Raw genomic sequence first — 15738 nt, forward strand, 5'->3', positions numbered from 1 at the left:
TTCTTGCTGAATTTCCTGTTCCCTCTTTGGCCCGAGCAAAGTAGGGTAATCCTTTGCTAGTAAATTTATAAACATCAGTAAATAATGCAAAATGTACAATGTTAGATAAAAACTTTAAGAGCATGCCTTGCCTGCCGATTATCCTTTAAATATTAGTACCGATTGAGAGGGTCAAAGCTTAAAAATAACAAATTTACTATTTTAGTAGACAATTAGTGCCATCCTATTGTACATAGGTAAACAGGATATTAGGTTAATTTGTTATTAATTTTCCTTTCTCAGGGTTTCATGATTAAATAAATAAAACAATGTATTTTCATTCAAGGTGCACCATTAGTGAAGGGTGTGGAAATAAGTTAGTCATACTAAATACATACAATCAAAATAATGAAAGGGTGGGTAATGAGGCGAAAACGAAGGAGAAAAAGGAAAAGCATGTTCCTTCATTAACATAATGAAAAACTCTTTATTTAGTATAATTAATTGATAGTTCATACTAACAATATGAATGACTCATGATATTTGTATGTAAATATATCTTTCAGAACATTCTCCATCCATTAAGACCATTCAACGGAACTCTATGAATGTAATGTATGGGAATGAGTGAATCTAGGGTGTTTTCCTCTTAACAACTTTGATTTATCAAAAAAAAAAATCAACAATAATAGTAACAGGAATAGAGGAAATATCCAATCATTATTTTTTTCCATTATCTATACTTAGTGAAGTCCTCTTTAAACTTTTTTTTGAGAAATATTGAGAGTTTAATTACCTAAAATATGCATCTTGGTAAAACATGCCTTCAAGTTTTGAAAATCGACTTTTTATATAAAATTTTGATTTCTTCTTTAACTTTCTTTCAAACAATGCAAAATATTATATTTTTTTAAACATTAGTAAATTATCTTTAAAAGATATTATTATCAACTTTTTGTGAAGTTATTCTCTTCTATTCAAAATAGAGTTGGAGTGAAAGGTAATTTTGGAAAACTATTACTCATTGGGCAAATTATCTATCTGCATTACTTTAATTAATAAATACAGACTAATAATTCAAAAACATTCATTAATCTATTATAGGCTTTGTGTTCTAATTTCTGAAATGATTTAAATTACCAAAGTGTCTTAACTAATGTTTAAAACTAAAATTTTATTGATGAGACTCAATTTAGAACCGATATTGTTCTATTAATAAAATTTTCAACTTTTCACTGAGAGGATTCATATTGTCTTGCTAGTTCAAGTGCAGTTTTTGAACCCCTACAGAAAGATTAATTAATGACATTAATTTGTTCTAAAAATTGAAAATTATCCGTTGAAGATTTGTAGTTGGTTTTGAAGTTCCGCATATGTTAACGATGCTTTTTTAATCATTATTTTGAACGGGTTAAAATTGATTTGAAAGGAATAGCATCAGTAAAAAGTAATGCCAATATTTTATATAATATAACAAAAGTTGATCCTATCTAGTAGTATCCATTTTATTATTTTCAATTTTTCAACAGGAAAAATTAAACAAAGTGTTTTGTGAGAACATTTATCAAACAAAATTTTATGAAAATGATGCTTGGCACAACTTTTATTCAATATTTTAGCCCTCAGCTCTAATAAGTGCATTCAATACGAGGCTTAAATCCCGTGAAAACCTTGGTCCACTCCTTCTTTATGCGAGCCTCTAGAGACCAGACACTCCTGTGAGGAGTAGCACGTGTCTGGAGAGGAGGACGGACACATGTTGAGGTTCCCCAGTCCTGATAGTTGTCTCTCAGGAAGGTCTGGGTCTTAGCGGTGCGATGAGAACAGCTCCTTTTGAGTGAAAACAAAGTTGTCCCCGAACTTTTATATGGCTCAAAGTAGGATTTTCTCATCCAAAACTTTGGTGTAATCATCTGCATAGAGCCACTCCTTCCTCTTTACAAAAATGGGAGGGTTAATTACACAACGGCAGAGACCATGGTTTTAGCTGGATTTGTTTTCTGAAGACATGTTTCACTGAAGCTGAGACGTTGTCTGGATATTCTGTTTTGATGTTGAGGCTATTTTACTTATTCACAGTGGCATCAACAGTGAAAAATTTTCATCGGAAAACTATTTCAGCTGGCTCTGTTCAGGGTTAAGATCTCTTGTTGTGTTCCTCCATAATTTTTGTAAAAATGTTATTTGGGATTTAAAATAAGGAAATGTTTGCAAAAATTACAGAGGAGCACAACTGGATATGATCACCCTGTATTATAGAAAATATTTTTTTTTATGAGTCGTACAATTTTACAAAGAAATTGAATATAGACCTCACATAATTATTTACTGCTATAAAGATTATCAAAAGGAAAAAAAATTTAAATTTTTCAATTAACTCGCCTACTTTTGAAAAATTAAAAAAAATATATATATTTTTACAAAGTTTAGTATTAATAAGATGTTGATTTTTATTTTTTTTGTTATTAGGCTAAATTAGGAAAAGATACATATTTATATAAAGTTCAAATATAAATATAATTAAATTAATTTCCAAATATAGTGATTTATATATCCAAAGTGATTATATGTGCTGTTATATGTACGTCATCTTTTTATTGAAAATTTATCCATTACTTTTATATTTCTGAATACAAAAAGATACTAAAATCAAAGAAGTAGTTAACGTTTAGTTCTATAAAAATCCTACTTTTTAAAATAATTATAATATAGAGAAGTACATAAAGGTTAATCATATTCTACTTGAAGTAAGAAATATTAAAATTTTGTTGAGATGTACCCTGTATATATGACATGACAATCTTTTTCGTTTGAATTACCAAAGGGCCTTTATATTATTCTTTATATTAAAATATAGTATATATTACCAGATTTTTTAGTCAGGGATAATTTATGTAAGCTTTTTTATCCTTTTTATACATTTGAATTAAAATAAAATCCACTTATTTATGTATTCAGATAAATATACTTTAAAATTAAAATAAATTCTTAAGAAAACGCAAAAAAATGAAGAAGAATGAAAATGCTAGCGGCAATTTATTTTATTAAATTTTTATATTCTAAAACTATGACAGAGAGAAGGTTGAAATGAATTGCTTACAAACAAGGAGGTTCTGTTCTTTTGAAAGTATTATGTAAAGAACATATGTTTTGATTCAATTGAAAGTCAAAAACGCTACCATATGATATGATGAAATAAGAAGAATATGGTAGATAGATTGTAGAACTTCCATAGTTACTACGTTGCAAAAAGATGATGTATTAAGAGTACTGATTCAGTAAACTTTGCTAATAACAAATATAACTAAATCCATTAATATTTAGAATTAACTTAAAAAAATATAAGTAAACAAATCTATTAGTATATACTTATCCATATAATCTATTTGCCATGTAAAAGTATTAGCTTGTACAAACAATAAGCAACGAATAAGATGAATCATTATTTGAATATTTTTGATTAATTATGATGAGGATAATTCAAAATGTGAATATCTCTCAGAGTAGTACTATTCTTAAATACATCATTTGAACTTACAAAATTTAAATAAAAAGATTACTAAATTATTATAGATAGAAATATAGAAATGGTAGATTGCACCATTGTCTTACAAATAACAGATAAAATTTGTATAAAAATATTTTAAATACAAATAGTTCAATGGTCTTTAATTTATCTACTAACTTACAATTTTCCCTGACTTATTTTAATTAAATACATTAAACTGTATCAAGGAATCAAAAATTCATATACTTTGGGTCTCAACATTCAAAAAGTGCAAAATAAGAGCTAGTACTCAAATAACCGTCTTGAATGATTGGAATTAGGCTTAAAAAATATTTATATACATCATTTTAATTTTTAGGAAGCACAAAATCTTAAACATTGTTTTACTGACTTTATTGGAAAAAAGTGTGTTTTTTTTCGCACAAAAACATTTTTTGGGCAAAGACAAAAAGGTCCTGTCAGAATGTATTTGTGTGTAAGTTTGTATGTTCCCTATTAACGTTATTAAAGATATCTAGAATCGTGATATTACTGCTTATTATTTTTACAGGGTTAAGGGTACTGAAACTCAACTGAATTAACACCCCTGTTATTAATTCATATATTTTTGTAATGCTCTTTGAAATAAGGACAATATTTTTTTTTTTTTTGTGATTTACAAATAAAGTAAATTCCCTATTTTTATCACAAAGTTTGTCTCTAAATTTGCAAAAAGTTTACAAAGATCTTAGCTGAAACTGCCTTACAAAAACATTGTTATGCGTTTCCATATATATAATTTGTACATCTTTTAATCTTTATACATAATTTATGTTTCTTTGCAACCAGTTTATTTTAGTAGCAGGTACTCAATGTATTGATAAACTTTTATTTAATATGTATACATATTTTAATGGAGCTGCCATAACGTCAATCATATTTGTTCATAAGATACGTTAATCAATAAGACATTTTAAGTTGACTTGCTTTCAAAAATTAATTTAAATACGGTTAACATCCGAAAAATATGAATTAGTTTGCGAAATTTTTTTGTAATTTCATATGTATTTGTTGATTGGATGCAAAAAGCAGATTTAGAAAAAAAACTTAAAGTGTTTTTAAATATAAAAATAGCCTCAAATCTTAAAAAAGTGATAAAGAAATAGATCTACAGAGTGGTAACCCAAAATTTGCATAAGTATGACTAAATTACAAAAAATGTGATTTTTATAAAAATCAAGGAAAAAAAAACTCATGCTGGAATTGGTGAAAAGAATGGGGTTCCCTCTATGTATATCATACTAATTATAAGAAATATACCATTGTAATTAGCAAGGGATACAGTGTATAAGTTTGCCCGCACGTCATACTTTTTTTTCATATCAAACTTGGAGACAGCGACAGCGAAAAAGTTGCAACTTACTTATAGAAACCTTTCAATAATAAAGAAATAACTTCGTTAAATGAAGCGACGCAAAAAATATATTATTGAAGTATGATAGGAGAGACTATGAGTTGATCTGTGGATTGAAGATGAGACTTAAGGAGATTACATTTCATTATGTAATATACTAGGATTATTTCAACGATGTGATCTCCTCCAGCCTGTTTCCTCAGTCTATGGATCCATTCTTTTCTCTCCCCTCCCCCTTATATACAGATATATTAAAATATTTAATATAAATTTTTCTTGGAAACAATTACTCATTACAAAATTAAATAAGAATTTGAAAGTGTATTTACTTAGTTTGTAAAGTAATCCCATTGAATTCAATGAACTTACTATGATTCTGGAATTGTGGCATTTATTACCATTTAACCATTGGAGTATTCGTTATAAAAAAGCTGCTATGTTTTAGCAAATATAATTTGGATTTCCATTTATTTGTATGTTTAAAAAAAAACCAATTCATCAAAATGTTTAATTTAAATAACACTGATGAAATAAGCAAAAAAATAATCTCTAAATGAATCAAAGAGACTTTTTTTTCTTCATCCCCTTTACCTACAAAGTAGTAAAAAAAATGAAAAGAGATGACTCATTTCTCTACAATCCTTTAAAGAGATTAAAATATTCATTTTTTGAATGAGGATTGCACACTCGAGCAAAATAATGAAAGAAATGGTTGGACCAAAATTAAATTAAAAAAACTTTTCATTTAAAAAATACATGCGTAGTTATTTTTATTTTATCCCTCGCAGATTTGATCTCCGTTGAAGTAGAACTAAATGTTTATATTGGATTTTTTAGCTTCATAGAACTTTTATGTTGTTTGTTGTACATGAAGCTCATATGAAGGAATAAAATAATATGTTTAGTGTGTCTTCTCTCATTTTTAAATTAAATAAAGTGTGCCTTGGATGTTTTTATAATCAAATTAATATATGTAAAAATGTCATTTAACGGCTTTTTCACCAACCCCTCAAAATTCGTTTTAATTAAATATACGTATAATTTTTAATACAACAAAGCGAAGTAAAATATTTGCATTTGAATGTTCAGATTTCCAAATATATGGAGGATTTATTTGTTGTTACCACATAAAAAAAAACACTAATATATTTTTTTAAATTCATATAAACATTTAGTCCACTAACCCTTTGCAACAAAATGAAGGTCTTAGAACGCCCACAGGCGTGAAACCCACATTTATTATTTTTATTTAAGCCGTAAAACATAAAAATGACTATTAAAACCTTTAACCTTAAAAACTTTGCCCTTTAAAGTTTTTTTATCAAGTTTACTTTATCTTGATTACAATAAATAAAAAGTGTTATAACCACAAGAAAGAAAAGAGACACATGAACCACCTTACTTAGAAGATTTTATTTTTTCTTCAAGTGCTTGATATCCTGTCTTAAGTTTTAGAATAGACCTTACATTTCAATTTTTTTAAATTCCCTTAAAAAAGGTTGTTTTTGTTTGATTTTTGGTCACTTTTGTTTTAATATTTATTAAGAAAATGATATAAAATAAGCTGGTTAGTTTGTATTGAATATAGATTACAATAATATTTTGAAGGAAAAATTGAATTGTAATCAAGGCTTGGTTTGAACGTTTGAATAGTCATTTTTGTGTTGTACGGCTTAAATAACATTAATAAATATAGGCTTCAGCATGCAGCCAATATGCTGTTGCCTGGTGTATTTTATAAGATTGATTTGAGTCAATTATAGATCTTGTATTCAAATATTTATTGAAATTAAATCATTGGTTGAAAATATAATTCTACTGTTTAAATTTGATGTGAATTTTATTTTTTTAAATATAGCAAAAGTACTCTCAGCATATACAACTGCATGAAACAATTACTTTTAGTGTTGATATTTCAAAAATTATGTAATATTAATTTAATTATTCAAAATTATTAAAAATAAATTATTAACTAACATAATTAATTGTTTTACGTAGAAGATAATGCATCTTTCTCGTTAATATTGGAAAAAAACTAACATTAATTAATATATATATATATGTTAACGTGAAAGAAGCGTTGATGTAGATGTCCGAAAGTTGAATAAACCATCATTCACTACGACAACATTTTACGAGCATTCTTCGGATATAATATACTTGAAAACATTTAAACTCATTATTTATATTTTAATATTTGACATATTCACAATTTTTATTCTATTTTTATCCACATATTATCATTGCTTGAATTGCAAATAAAAAGCACAAGTATGATATGTTTATTCCTACTAAATATATATGTATATATTCAAATGTTCAGTCAGTAGAGAAAGACAATTGGCATAAATAAAATATAAACAAAAGTGTTCTGGAGTAATTATATACATTTATTAGGTGAGAGTGAGGCTAGATGGTAATTTTATTGGCATATTACGCAGCTTTCCCACGTGCTTATTGAAATTTGAATTATTTTATTGAAAATTTCAAAACAATTTAAAACTTTCGGCACCAATTTAATTACAAATTTAATGGTATCTAGGCTGTATGATGTCAGTAATTTTTTTCTCCAACTTGTCCCGTAGTAAAGAGGATTGATTAATAATAATAAAAATTTAATTACATAATTTAATAAACATATAGAGAGGAAGGACCCAAGATTTGCATTGGCATGACTAAATTATGAAAAACTTGAGTACGGAAACAAGAATAAACAAACTTGACACACGGGCAAACATATTACGAGATCTTCACGATATAGGCCGGATACATAGCGTACGACAATGTCCTGATGGCAGCTTGGAGCGAATCTCAATTTGGATTAGAATTGCGGCGAAATATTTCTCCAAAAAGCTCTAAGCTATAAAGTCTAGAGGGTTGAGCTCATACTGGACTGAAGTCAGAAGTCAGCCAAATCGCATCTGCATAAGCTTTTGTTCTTTTTGCCTGAATGAGGGCTCTGATGGACTGCTTGAGGTTTTGGGAAGTCAGGACTTCATTATTCTCGGTACAGACATTAGCACCGAGGAATTACCACAAGCTGTCCTTTCTGTTGTTACTACCACATTTATATACTTAGAGACTTGGGATAAAATCAAAACTTGTTTATTTTTATTTTAGGTGTCTTTTGGTTTAGTAATAAAATGATTCAGGAATAAAATTTGAATAAATGCAACTGCATTTTTTTTTGTCCCCCACAGTAAAGTGCATATGTGGCCTGTCAACACTAAAGAAAGCTAATATGATTGTTCTAAACATTGAGAGTAGATTACATTTCGTATTCATCGTCGTGAATCGTCAATTTCTATCACCAATTTATTCGTATTAACCCTGTGGAGGCGCTGTAAATTTAACTTGATGCACTAAAAATTGATCATTACAATAAAAGTATAAGAAGTTGAGATTCTTTATTTGAAAAGATGCAATATTACCAGTTAGAATATTCGTATCTTATTTCAAATAAAAGTTGTAATCAATAAATAAAAATTTTGTGATGGAACAATGGAGCTCAAAGAAGAGCTAGCTTGAGAGAATTTATTCTTTTTTTAACTCAATATTCGTAGGTTTGCGTCTCAGTCGTTTCTAGAGAAGGAAATATACTTAATGTATATAGACTTCAAAGAGAATTCCTAAGTCAGACGGAGTAAATGTAATAAAAGTTATTGTGCACCTTAATCATCCTATAGTTAAGTACAATCATTTTAATTAACTCATGTATGTCTATAGAATATTGGATCTATAAAGTAAAATAATGATTTTAGATTTTTTGTGTTTGTTGTACAGTAAGAAATCTGTTATATTTCAGCACTGGATGTACTCACCCCTCTCAAATAGCTTCTGTTAATGCCACTTTAATAAGGAGTAATTCCAGAAAAATGCGGAGTGTATTCTTCACAAACTTCCCAGAAATTGAAGTAACCAAACTTGCCCATCTCTTTCTTACGTACATTTGTTATGGATTGAAATGAATTAAACATGGTGTCCCAATTTTAATATCCTCCATAAATTATATTTTCAAATATATTTGATTCTGTCAAATTATTATTGGTATTTTATTTCTATATTTTTTCTCATTTTATTTTCGTATAGAAAGAAATAAAAATACTATTATCAAAAATAAAAAATTATTTAAAGAATTTGGAGTCTATAGAAAGCTATAAGAAGGGAAGAAAGTTTGATTTTTTTATTCATATATAAATCCATCCGTTTATGTTCATATATACATACATATATAGTGTATGTCAAAATTTATTTAGTTCCTATTCAATTGGCATAGTTCAATGCTTTTCTGCTTTATATAAAGTATAAGTAAATAAAAGTGTAAAAAACTAAGTATCTTCTAAATATGTTAAATCTGACATATTAAATGAACTTGAGAAAAAAATGAAGGGATTCGAACAAACGAGGGCAAGAATAGTTTTTTATATAACTGTATCTACCTCTATGAATGTAATATTTATAACAGTAGTTTTATTTTGTTTAATTCATCAATAGGAGGAAAATAACTGCAAAACTTCAAGAAGGGAATATTAGTAGTGATGAAAATCTGGTGTATTTTTTAGCTTGCCCGTTTTTTTAAATTGGTCATCTGAAAAATGAATTTAAAATTCCTGAGCTGTTGTCATTATTACTGATATCTCCACCCTCGTTTCAGCTGATTTCAGTTGATCTAATTAAACTTCAAGACAGATATCTGCTATATTCCAAATCATTTTACAAATTCTTAGTCTTACAATGTTGAGTTTTGGTTTCCTTTTTCGAACATGCCTAAATTACATATTTACAATTATAACTCAGCAACAAATCCCCAATGTTAGTTTTTTTTTTTCTTTTGTGAGCAACTACAATTGTTCAATCAGGTTTTTAATATATTTGAATGTCATAGAAAATGAAGTTTACTACTCAGGAGTTTAGGAAAATAACATTCATTCCTCAGATACACAATTCTAAAAAACACGCCAGCTAAAGAAATATTCATTATTTACAATACTAATTATTACTTCTGAAAAAGTTGTTTTTTGAAATGTTGGAGGACTTTGTCCAAAAAATGTTCTTTTGTTAAAAAATGAAAAAAATATTGTTGGAGATCAATGTGTTGAGGTTGTACATAGCTTTCAAGTTATAAATTTTATAATTATTTACATTTTTTGTCCTTTAACATTTCATATAAATAATGCTAAAGACTAGTATAATATAAATATGTACATGGATGAACAATTTATAAGGTAGTTTATAAAACTAAAAGTTGGTAATCTAAATAATAAAAATATTTTTTCTCCTTTTGATGATTGGAGAGTGTTTAAACACCATATTTAATAAATATGGAGCCATGGGATATTTTTGTAATATACTTTTTTTACTTAAATATTTAAATCACATTATTAACATATTTTATGCATGATTAGATACAAATTGAGCAAATTATTGCTTATAGCACCATTATATATTTATAAACATATGTCTCTGTGGCTTTTCAAGCCCATGTGTAAAAACAAAAACTATAATTTGTGTGTATGATAATTAAATCTACAAATAAATATTATTATTTTTCTTTCTCACAATTTTATTTACTCAATTTTCTTAGTGAAGCTTATAAATTTAAATAGTTTGCAAAAAGCCTAATTTTTTTAAGGATTGGCAGTTATAAAACATAACGTTTGGCGGATTTTAATTATTTTATATATTAACATTCATACAAGTTTATTATTTGATGAAAAATATAATAATTTTTATTATTCATATTTTGAAGCAGCATTGATAATCAAAGCATTTAACAGTCTACATATAGTTACAACAAATATGAAAGTTATTACTGTTAGCAAAAAAAAAAAAAAAATTAAAATAAGTTTAAGTATTAAAATTTTAAAAATGATGTAAAAGTCCAAAGAACAAAACAAAATAATCCCAAAATGTAAATAATATAAATATTTAAAATACAAAAATACAAAAATAGCTTACGGTAATCTTCCCTTTCCTGACCAAAGCACAGGGGTATAGTATTCGAAAGACTAGCCAATCTAAAATAAAACTATGATTGAAAATGTATATATTTGATTTAGGGAGGTAGGAGGTGTGATGATAATAAAATTTCGATTTGTGGAAGAGATAGTCTTTGACTTGTATTCAGAGTGGGGAATATAGGCTTTTCTTATTGTGTAAAATTTAGTTGAGCGTAATAGCATCCTTGATGGCATGTTTATGATACAAAGTGATGATCTGACCAAGTCTTTTGATTTTGTATAGATATTTGTCGTTATCTCACAAAGAAGGAAAAAATGACACAAACCGACCCTGCATTTTTTTAAAGGACTTGATTGGGTAGTTTATGGAAGGATTACACTTCTTAGATATATACAACACATAAAGTTTATTAAATTTCACCATTTACGAACAGTTATGAAAAATGTCATTAATGCTATGACCTTTTTTGACATTTTTCTGATCAATAACAAAAAAAAAGCGAATAAATATAAAGCAATAATATATACACAGTAATACAAAGTAATTTTTGGGCTTGTAACACAATTCTTAAAACATATGTTTAATAAATTAATTTTTAAATAACTTACAATTAGGTAGTCAACTGGAAAAAATCGAAAAGGAAGAAGCGCAATACCTACTTTTTTGACTAAAATCAAGGTCTACCTATATAAATTAATAATGAAAAACGATTCCATAAGTATACTATAATCATGTAATGCAGATGTAACATTACTTTATATTTAAATGTATGCTAGTGCAATATTTATAAGGGGATAATACTCGTAGCAGTTGAGAAATTAATATATTATATATATTTTTTATAGGTTCATTAGAAAGCACTCATTGAATATTATTTTATTGCGTTCTTTTTTATTGTCTCTTTATTTATTTTTGGTAATTAAAATCTATTTAAAAAGACATTAAGATCATAATAATTATATATTACGAAGAGCTTAATTTGTTTTTTCCTTGTGTATTTATTTTTATATTTTTGATGGAACAAATATGATTTTTAATGTTTTTTTTTCTATAGATATTATCAGTAATTGTTGTCTTTTCTTCTGCTTTCATAACTGAAAAACAAAAAAAAAATTATTTTTTAATTATTATAATTATGGTCTGTCCTCAATTAAAAAAAATATAAATATTGTACAACATTTTAATTTTTAATGATACGCATTTATAAATATGATCTGTCAACAAAAGGCAAGACGGATGATTTTTTCAAAATGTGTATCCTTATACAAATTAGAGTTAATTTCTTTCAATAAAATAAATTTTTATTAAACCTTTGGAAAATGAAGCATATTGAACAACATGAAACTGATTTTTTGACAAATTATTGTCCGTTTACATCAAAATATGTGACACTTAAGCAACGGAGAATACTTTTTCTCAAAATTGAGTCTAAGATTACATTTTTATTTTTGAACAAATTATTTGTAGGTTAATATCAACGCATTATTTTTGTTAACAGATTAGAGGACCCACAAATTGAAATTAAATTAACCAAATACGATCTTAAAAATAATAAAATGAGAAATTCATAGATATTAAAAGGCCCATTCGGAGCAAAAATAAGTTTTCTATTTTAAATAAAGGCCTTGTCCCACAAACAAGAATATAAGGTCTATATTTGTTTATAATATTGGATTATGTGTAAATATGAAGAAAAAAATTATATGAAGGTTTTCTCCTTCTTTTGATTTTTGTTGTACTATATTTTAAGGTAGACACACCAAGAATATGCCATCAAACCACATTAAAAAATATTCCTTTTCCTTAAACATTATTTATTATTAATTATAATACTCCTTTGTCAATAGAACATCTCTCTTTTAACCAAAAATTAATTAATTTTTCAATAAGGCTACTATATAATCTAAAAAAAATAATATTTATTGTATTTTAAATAAATGTATAAAAAAATGATTTGTTGGGTATACGATTATTTTCTTCCTTTGGTATTGATTAAAAAAATTATGCTTTTCCTTAATTAACTATATAAATTGACTTAAAAGTATTTATATATAACATAAAAAATCAAATCTTAATAAATCAAATATGTGGTCTGTATTACAACAACAAGCCAAAAATAGTTATTCTTGTTCAAAAATGAGTCTATTTTTAATATATGAAATAAATTAATTGAAGTTTTCACAATAAAGTGATCTAAATATTTATTTAAATCCCTGCAAATCTCACAGAAAAGTCAGGCAAATTTTTGGAATTTAACTAATTCAAATGTATTGGAATGCCGTATCAAAAACCGTAAGGTTTTATGGAACATACGAAAGCTTTACTGTTTGAAATATAGAAAATATTATAAGATAATCTAATCCCATCTTAAAAAATTAAATATAAATTATAAAACTGATCAAAATATGCGAAAGAAACATTTGGCTCTTAATATTTATGAATTTAAAAGATGTAGATTTTTCATGTTCTTTTATATTTTTCCACAGATATTTATAAAGATCCTTTATTCAATTAATTTAGACATAGGTATGAAAATACACTAAAATAATATATGTGTGCTGTCAACAAAAAAGCAAGCTATAGATTTTTCCGCAATTAAGTTTGGATTACATTTATTTAGAAATTGAAACATTTTATTTGAAAGACTATATAGATATCAATATAAGTATCTCTTATCAAATTAAAGTTATAACTCTACTTAAAATTCTTGAGTGTCTTAAATCATCCGAAAATTTTGAGAAGAAAGCTTCTAATTGACTTAAATATGTCTATAAAATATAGGAATGTATATATATATGAAATATAAATAACTTTAGGATTTGTTCTTTCTCTTGATTCTTTTTCTGTTGACCGACCAAATATTTAGACTAATTTTTAGTACTTTTCATTTTATCCTAGATTTGTTCTTACTTATAAGGGTTTGCGTGGTATGTTTTTATTGAAGATACTTCCAAATATAAACAAAGTTGGAACTTGTTTAAATGCTTACGTTTTTACTCTCAAATGTTCCATATTAATCATACGCTATCTACATAATAAATAATTTCAGTTTTTATCCCCATTTTCAACATATTACATCACCATGAATAATAAGATAATTAACTTTGCTCATAAAGAACAAAGTCTTTGGGAGAAGAATTACAATCAAAATGACTCTATAACCCCCATATAAATCCCTCTTGACTCTGTCATAACTATGCTCTAAGATCCATCACACCCAAGGGATATTCATATAACATTTTTATGTATGTATGTAGCCTTTCATGAACCAAGATGAGAGTAAAGGCCTATTGTGTGAATCAGATGTTATATGCAAATTAAATGTTTATACAGTACATAATTAACCAAAAAATATTTTATAAGTCTGGGAGTCAAGATGCTTTTATTTGTTGTCTCAAATTGATAATGGTCTTTTGGAAATGTCTATTTAACTCTTTAGGGACTATAAGATCTAGAGTTATATTTTCTTTTAACTTTTTGATTTTTTTACTCAATGATAAACAAAGTATTTTTTTTTTTTTTAATTTTCAAAGATTACATATCTAGGTTTCAATTTATTCCTTGTTATCCTGAAGAGTAAAAAGAAAAATAAGTAATTTTATACAAAAAATTATTTTTCATTCTTATAATTGTTTCCTGAAACATAAATATTTTCTATATTTAAAATAAAAATTAATAAATTGTCTATCATAGTCATAAATTAAGAACTATTCTTTTTGAGCTTCATACTCACTAAAAATGTTTTTTGATTTTTGTCCGGAAATAATACATAAAAATAGTAAACATGTAACAAATTACTTTTTGATTTGTTAAAGTTTCTACATCTACCTCTCGTAAATTTAATTATTGGTAGATGGAATGGAATAGATTGAGAAATACTTTGTCGTTGTGATGTTAGACTTGTTTGTAAACTTCGTATTCGACTTTTGTATTTACCTAGTTTGCTAAAATAATTTTGAATCCAATAATTCCATTCCTTTTGGATAATTTGTTTTTATACAACACAAATATCCAAGAAATTAAAAAAAAATTCAAATACTAACGACTCCAAGATGATTTTTGATACAATCAATAAGTAACAGTCTTTTGATCCAGAACATCAACACCTCCCATAACAGACATGCATCCAGCCTCTATCACAGCCTCCACACGATGTCAAAACTTGGTGCAGGTTGCAACAATATAATCGACGGAAATCTTGGTGCATTGCTTTTTGATACTGACCTTGAGCTCTTGCACATTTCTTTGTGACGTCTTCCCAACCTTGCTCTCTAAGACACTCCACACACTGAAGTCGAGGGGATTGAGATCAGGACTTGGAAGAAGACCACAAGGTATTGTCCTAAACAATCAGCAAAGTGTTCCTTGCGTAAGGTGTGTCTTCAAGGCCGTATGGTTGGGGACACCGTCTTGAATCTACACATAGATTTTCTCAGTATAGTTAACACCAGAAAAAGCCAAAGAAAGATATTCCACCTCAGCACCTTATAGTAGGCTTCAACCCTAATTTTCTCAGTGGACTTGAACAGGAATGGATCCATTTTCTTCCCATCAGAGGCCACGACTCCTAAGCAATTTTTTCAGGCCAGATGTTTAGTCCTAAAGTGCCCTAGACTTCCTGAGGTAATGCTGCTATAAATTTGTTGTTTTATGCAGTTCAAAACCTGATCGAGTTGGAAAATCTTCTGCCTGAGACAGTTGACAAATGACTCTTAAAGTAATGAAATACTTTTTAGCATCTGGCAAGCATTCTGTAGTTGAGCAGATTTAATGTGTCCTTTGACAAAACTCTTAAAGCCGAGGTCGTCATTAACAGCCCTCCTGAGGGTGATGTCGAACACATTGAACTAGTCATTCAAACTGCGTAAAGATGCTGTTGGATCTTCCTTGAACTTGA

The 15738-nt window shown here is 27.1% G+C and overlaps 1 protein-coding gene across 1 annotated transcript in view; it reads left to right on the forward strand.

The window, feature by feature from the left end:
- Positions 1 to 15738, forward strand: part of LOC121129734 (uncharacterized) — a 77295-nt gene that overhangs the window by 39482 nt on the left and 22075 nt on the right. The window lies entirely within an intron of this gene.

Source organism: Lepeophtheirus salmonis, chromosome 14 (assembly GCF_016086655.4).
Source record: "Lepeophtheirus salmonis chromosome 14, UVic_Lsal_1.4, whole genome shotgun sequence".
NCBI classification, from domain to species: Eukaryota; Metazoa; Arthropoda; class Copepoda; order Siphonostomatoida; family Caligidae; genus Lepeophtheirus; species Lepeophtheirus salmonis.